Here is an 8,164-nt window from a genome sequence, read left to right as displayed (position 1 = left end):
ATATCCAGAGAAATTATGCTACCACTGAAAAGGAATTCTTAGCAGTTGTATTTGCTTGTGATAAGTTCAGATCTTATATTGTTGACTCTAAAGTAACTATTCACACTGATCATGCTGCTATTAAATATCTTATGGAAAAGAAAGATTCTAAACCTAGACTTTTTAGATGGGTTCTCCTGCTACAAGAATTTGATTTGCATATTATTGGTAGAAAGGGAGCTGAGAATCCCGTTGCAGACAACTTGTCTAGGTTAGAGAATGTTCTTGATGACCCACTACCTATTGATGATAGCTTTCTTGATGAATAGTTAGCTGTCATAAATGCTTCTCGCATTGCTCCATGGTGTGCTGATTATGCTAATTACATTGTTGCTAAATTTATACCACCTAGTTTCACATACCAGCAAAAGAAAAAGTTCTTCTATGATTTAAGACATTACATCTGGGATGAACCACACATTTATAAAGAAGGAGTAGATGATGTTATTAGACGTTGTGTACCTAAGCATGAACATGAATAGATCCTACGTAAGTGTCACTCCGAAGCTTATGGAGGACACCATGCTGGAGATAGAACTGCACATAAGGTATTGCAATCCAGTTTTTATTGGCCTACTCTCTTCGACGATGCCCGTAAGTTTGTTTTGTCTTGTGATGAATGTAAAAGAATTGGTAATATTAGTAGACGTCAAGAAATTCCTATGAATTATTCACTTGTTATTGAACCATTTGATGTTTGGGGCTTTGATTATATGGGACCATTTCCTTCCTCTAATGGATACACACGTATTTTAGTTGCTGTTGATTATGTTACTAAGTGGGCAGAAGCTATTCCAACTAGTAGTTCTGATCATAACACCTCTATTAAGATGCTTAAAGAAGTTATTTTCCCGAGGTTTGGAGTCCCTAGATACTTGATGACTGATGGTGGTTCACATTTTATTCATGGTGCCTTTCGTAAAATGCTTGTTAAGTATGATGTTAATCATAGAATTGCATCTCCTTATCACCAACAGTCTAGTGGCCAAGTAGAATTAAGTAATAGAGAACTTAAATTAATTTTGCAAAAGACTGTCAATAGATCTAGAAAGAATTGGTCCAAGAAACTTGATGATGCATTATGGGCCTATAGAACTGCATATAAAAATCCTATGGGCATGTCTCCTTATAAAATGGTTTATGGTAAAGCATGTCACTTACCTCTCGAATTAGAATATAAGGCATATTGGGCTATTAAAGAGCTCAATTATGATTTCAAACTTGCTGGTGAGAAGAGGTTATTTGACATTAGCTCACTTGATGAATGGAGAACCCAAGCCTATGAGAATGCCAAACTGTTTAAAGAAAAAGTTAATAGATGGCATGATAAAAGGATACAAAAACGTGAGTTTAATGTAGGTGATTATGTATTGTTATACAACTCTCGTTTAATATTTTTTGCAGGCAACCTTCTCTATAAATGGGAAGGTCCTTACATCATCGAGGAGGTCTATCGTTCTGGTGCCATAAAAATCAACAACTTCGAAGGCACAAATCCGAAGGTGGTGAACGGTCAAAGAATCAAACATTATATCTCAGGTAATCCCATAAATGTTGAAACTAATATTATTGAAACCGTAACCCCGGAGGAGTACATAAGGGATACTTTCCGGAATGTTTCAGACTCCGAAAAGGAATAGGTACGTGGTATGATAAGTAAACCAACTCCAAAACAGTTCTAATCGCAATTTTTCGCCATTTTGGAATATTTAAGAAAATAGGAAAATAAGAAGCAGAACGGAAAGGCCACGAGGCTTCCACGAGGGTGGAGGGCGTGCCCTACCCCCTGGGCACGCCCCCTGCCTCGTTTGCACCTCGTGTGCTCTCCAGACTCCGTTTTCTTGCACGATACTTCTTTTGGTCAGTAAAAATTCACTATATAATCTCCTGAAGGTTTTGATCACCGTATCACGCAAATATCTCCTGTCTTTGTTTCGAGCTGTTTTTTCGACAGATCTAGGTCGCCATGTCATCTTGAAGTGCCCGCAAGGACAAGTTCTTCGAGAAGGTCATCAACGCCTACCTCCCGGAGGTGCTGCAACACCCTCAAACCATTGAGATGCGTGAGGGGTTGTTGCACATCAGCGATGTTGAGGGACCAAGGAGGACCGGAAGCGTGGAGACAAGGCTCGAGGCATTGGAGCAACAAGTTTGCAAGTGCCAGGAGATGGTGGAATGTGGACTCGACTCCAACCATATAATGATCATGGAGTTCACCAACAACCACAAGATGGATGACAAGAACATTGGGGAGGCCATCTTCAAGCTTCACGAGAAAATCGAGCGCCTCCAAGCCCAGATCTATGACCTGCAAAACCAAAACTGTGAGTATGAATATAGATTCAAGAGGATGAGTTTGGCTGCAGATTTGAGGATCCCGAAGACTCGACCATCCTTTTATGATGGTGAGCCTATGCGTTCGAAGAGGGACGGCAAGCCTACATGATCAACAACTCCTTCATCACCATCTCCGAGGAAGGAAGCATAAACACATGGGTATGGGCACTCCCCTTGGCAACTGCCAAGCTTGGGGGAGTGCCCTGGTATCGTATCACCATCACTTTTATCTTTACTGTTTTTCTTAGTTCGATCCTTTTGATAATATCTTGATCTAGTAGAATAAAGTTTTAGTATGATCTAGTTGTGAGTTTTGCTTTATGATATTCCTATGTAATCGAGTCCGTGAGATATATATAATAAAGATTAGTTGAGTCAAGGGCTTGATTATTTTGCTATGATCTTGAGGGAACAAAATAAAAGAGAAGAAATAAAAATAAATAAAGAGATCATATGGACCTTATGGAGAGTAATGAGCTCACATATAAAGAGTATGATGAATAAAAGTTGTTGAGAGTTGACAAACATAGTTTTGGTCATCATTGCAATTAATAGGAAGTAATAAAGAAAGAGAGGTTTTCACATATAAATATACTATGTTGGACATCTTTTATAATTGTGAGCACTAATTAAACTATGATATGCTAAAGAGTTGACCTTGGACAAGGAAGACAGCGTAATGGGTTATGTTTTCTTACATCTAAGATAAATTATATTGTCATGGATCATCCAACATGTTGAGCTTGCCTTTCCCTCTCTTGCTAGCCAAATTCTTTGCACCAAGTAGAGATACTACTTGTGCTTCCAAATATCCCTAAACCCAGTTTTGCCATGAGAGTCCACCATATCTACCTATGGATTGAGTAAGATCCATCAAGTAAGTTGTCATCGGTGCATGCAATAAAAATTGCCCTCTAAATATGTACGACTTATTAGTGTGGAGAAAATAAGCTTTATACGATCTTGTGATATGGAAGAAATAAAAGCGACGAACTGCATAATAAAGGTCCATATCACAAGTGGCAATATAAAGTGACGTTCTTTTGCATTAAGATTTCATGCATCCAACCATAAAAACGCATGACAACCTCTGCTTCCCTCTGCGAAGGGCCTATCTTTTATTCTTGTCTTATACTTCATGCAAAGAGTCATGGTGATATTCACCTTTCCTTTTTACATTTTATCCTTTGGCAAGCACAATGTGTTGGAAAGATCCTGATATATATAGCTAATTGGATGTGAGTTTTCATGAACTATTATTGTTGACATTACCCTTGACGTAAAACGTTGGGAGGCAAAACTATAAGCCCTTATCTTTCTTTGTGTCCGATTAAAACATCATACCCATAAATATTGCGTGAGTCTTAGCAATTGTGAAATACTAAATGATAGTTGAGTATGTGGACTTGCTGAAAAGCTCTTATATTGAATCTTTCCTATGTTATGTTAAATTGCAATTGCCTCAATGACTGAGATTAGAGTTTGTTGGTTCTCAATGAAGTTTATGATTCATACTTGAAATTGTGATTGAATTGTTACTTTATCATAAGATTTCATATGACAATATATATATATATTGCTGTTCTAAGAATGATCATGATGCCCTCATGTCCGTATTTTATTTTTATCGACACCTCTATCTCCAAACATGTGGACATATTTTTCGATTTTGGCTTTCGCTTGAGGACAAGCGAGGTCTAAGCTTGGGGGAGTTGATACGTCCATTTTGCATCATGCTTTTATATCGATATTTATTGCATTATGGTCTGTTATTACACATTTTGTCACAACACTTATGCATATTCTCTCTTATTTTACAAGGTTTACATGAAGAGGGGGAATGCCGGCAGCTGGAATTCTGGGCTGGAAAAGGAGAAAATATTAGAGACCTATTCTGCACATCTCCAAAAGTCCTAAAACTTCACGGGAGCACATTTCAGAATATATAAAAAATATTGGGCGAAAGAAGTACCGGAGGGGGGCCACCCACCATCCACGATGGTGGGGGGTGCGCCCTACCCCCATGGGCAAGCCCCCCCGCCTCGTGGCCCCCCTGATGGCCCTTCAATTACCATCTTTGGCTATATGGAGTCTTTCGTCGAGAAAAAAAATCATAAGCAAGATTTCGGGAAGAAACTCCGCCGCCACGAGGCGGAACCTTGGCGGAACCAATCTAGGGCTCCGGCAGAGCTGTTCTGCCGGGGAAAATTCCCTCCGGGAGGGGGGAAAATCATCATGATCGTCATCACCAACGATCCTCTCATCGGGAGGGGGTCAATCTCCATCAACATCTTCACCAACACCATCTCATCTCAAACCCTAATTCATCTCTTGTATCCAATCTTTGTATCCAAACCTCAGATTGGTACCTGTGGGTTGCTAGTAGTGTTGATTACTCCTTGTAGTTGGTGCTAGTTGGTTTACTTGGTGGAAGATCATAAGTTCAGATCCAATATGCATATTAATACCCCTCTGATTATGAACATGAATATGCTCTGTGAGTAGTTATGTTTGTTCCTGAGGACATGGGAGAAGTCTTGCTATAAGTAGTCATGTGAATTTGGTATTAGTTCGATATTTTGATAAGATTTATGTTGTCAACCCTCTAGTGGTGTCATGTGAACGTCGACTACATGACACTTCACCATTGTTTGGTCCTAGAGGGAGGCATTGGGAAGTAATAAGTACATGATGGGTTGCTAGAGTGACAGAAGCTTAAACCCTAGTTTGTGCATTGCTTCATAAGGGGCTGATTTGGATCCATATGTTTCATGCTATGGTTAGGTTTACCTTAATACTTCTATTGTAGTTGCGGATGCTTGCAATGGGTGTTAATCATAAGTGGGATGCTCGTCCAAATAAGGACATTACCCAAGCACCGGTCCACCCACATATCAAATTATCAAAGTACCGAACGCGAATCATATGAACGTGATGAAAACTAGCTTGACGATAATTCCTATGTGTCCTCGGGAGCGCTTTACCTCATATAAGAGTTTGTCCAGGCTTGTCCTTTGCTACAAAAAGGATTGGGCCATCTTGCTGCACCTTATTTACTTCTATTACTGGTTACTCGTTACAAATTACCTTATCGCAAAACTATCTGTTACCGATAATTTCAGTGCTTGCAGAGAATACCTTACTAAAAACTGCTTATCATTTCCTTCTGCTCCTCGTTGGGTTCGAAACTCTTACTTATCGAAGTCGTCAACCAGCGAGCGGATAGCTGTAGGGTCTTGAAATAGTTGACCCCTCTCCCATAAGAGGGGAATGGAGCATCGCCGCCTACGGCCATTAGTGATGGCCTGAAAGTAGGTAGTGTTGGCGTCACCAAACAGCACCCAATTAATAGAGCCTCGCTACTGCCAAAATTCCTCCTCCTTGGAATAGATCTCCAAGAGAGAATCTTTCAGGTTATATCTATGGGCCCATTCTTCAGTGGATATCCCCGAGATATCCGTGCGGAGGTCAAGGGCGCAGATCTCCTCGAGAAGAGAGGCCTTCTGGAGACGAATGTCCCTCCCAATATTGGCACCCCACCCTTTCATGAACTGCCTGGACCATTTGGAAAGGTGGTGCCATTCGTCCCGAAAGGACATCTGTCTATGGGGTTCGGCTAAAGCCGAGACCCAATGTGCCAGGACGGCAGCCATAAAGCCTGGTTGCCGGAGCCAGAAAGCCTCAAAATGAGACCGCGTCGGGGGCCGTGGTCTCTCATCCCTACAGGATAAGAGAAGGGTAACATGGTCGGACCCGATGTGAGTAATCGCCTGGAGAGAGACCAAAGGGAACCGGAGCTCCCAGTCAGGGGAGACAAACACGTGGTCGAGTACACCAAGGGTTGGGGAAACCAGTCTATTTGTCCAGGTAAATCGCGTCCGGACCCTATCTAGTTCTAGGAGTCCTAGATCTGCAACCCAGTCGTTAAACTGACTCATCTCCGCATAATCAACACGAGAGTTGATCTTTTCATCGGCAGAGCGGAGTAGGTTGAAATCTCCTCCTACAACTACCGGTAGGGTCGCGGATGATACCTTGGCGTGGAGTTCGGCCAAGAAAGCGGCAGAGCGGCTATGGTCGGCAGGGCCGTAGACCACGATGACCTCCCACTTGAAGTTGCTACCTCTTGAGCATTGCATTGGTTTTCCCTTGAAGAGGAAAGGGTGATGCAGCAAAGTAGCGTAAGTATTTGTTCCAGTTTTTGAGAACCAAGGTATCAATCCAGTAGGAGGCTACGCGCGAGTCCCTCGCACCTACACAAGACAAATAAATCCTCGCAACCAATGCGATAAGGGGTTGTCAATCCCTACACGGTCACTTACGAGAGTGAGATCTGATAGATATGATAATATAATATTTTTGGTATTTTTATGATAAATATGCAAAGTAAAATAAAAGGTAATGAAAAAGTTAAGTATTGGAAGATTAATATGATGGAAGATAGACCCGGGGGCCATAGGTTTCACTAGTGGCTTCTCTCAAGAGCATAAGTATTTTACGGTGGGTGAACAAATTACTGTTGTGCAATTGACAGAGTTGAGCATAGTTATGAGAATATCTAGGTAAGATCATGTATATAGGCATCACGTCCAAAACAAGTAGACCGACTCATGCCTGCATCTACTACTATTACTCCACAAATATACCACTATCCAGCATGCATCTAGAGTATTAAGTTGATAAGAACAGAGTAACGCTTTAAGCAAGATGACATGATGTAGAGGGATAAATTCATGCAATATGATAAAACCCCATCTTGTTATCCTCGACGGCAACAATACAATACGTGCCTTGCTGCCCCTACTGTCATTGGGAAAGGACACCGCAAGATTTAACCCAAAGCTAAGCACTTCTCCCATTGCAAGAAAGATCAATCTAGTAGGCCAAACCAAACTGATAATTCGAAGAGACTTGCAAAGATAACCAATCATACATAAAAGAATTCAGAGAAGATTCAAATATTGTTCATAGACAAACTTGATCATAAACCCACAATTCACTGATCTCAACAAACACACCGCAAAAGAAGATTACATCGAATAGATCTCCACAAGAGAGGGGGAGAACTTTGTATTGAGATCCAAAAAGAGAGAAGAAGCCATCTAGCTAATAACTATGGACCCGAAGTTCTGAGGTAAACTACTCACACTTCATCGGAAGGGCTATGGTGTTGATGTAGAAGCCCTCCGTGATCGATGCCCCTCCGGTGGAGCTCCAAAACAGGCCCCAAGATGGGATCTCGTGGATACAGAAAGTTACGGCGGTGGAATTAGGGTTTTGGATCCGTTTTTGATCGTTTGGGGGTACGTAGGTATATATAGGAGGAAGAAGTACGTCGGTGGAGCAACAGGGGGGCCCACGAGGGTGGAGAGCGTGCCTGGGGGGGGGGGGTAGGCGCGCCCCTACCTTGTGGCTTCCCTGTTGGTTGCTTGATGTAGGGTCCAAGTCTCCTGGATCATGTTCGTTCCGAAAATCACGTTCCCGAAGGTTTCATTCCGTTTGGACTCCGTTTGATATATTTTTTCTGTGAAACTCTAAAATAGGGAAAAACAGCAATTCTGGGCTGGGCCTCTGGTAAATTGGTTAGTCCCAAAAATAATATAAAAGTGAATAATAAAGCCCAATAATGTCCAAAACAAAAGATAATATAGCATGGAGCAATCAAAATTTATAGATACGTTGGAGACGTATCAAGCATCCCCAAGCTTAATTCCTGCTCGTCCTCGAGTAGGTAAATGATAAAATCAGAATTTTTGATGTGGAATGCTATTACGCATAATTTCAATGT

The sequence above is a fragment of the Triticum urartu genome, chromosome 7 (genome assembly GCF_003073215.2).
Source record: "Triticum urartu cultivar G1812 chromosome 7, Tu2.1, whole genome shotgun sequence".
Taxonomy (NCBI): Eukaryota; Viridiplantae; Streptophyta; class Magnoliopsida; order Poales; family Poaceae; genus Triticum; species Triticum urartu.
This window is presented reverse-complemented; position numbering follows the sequence as displayed.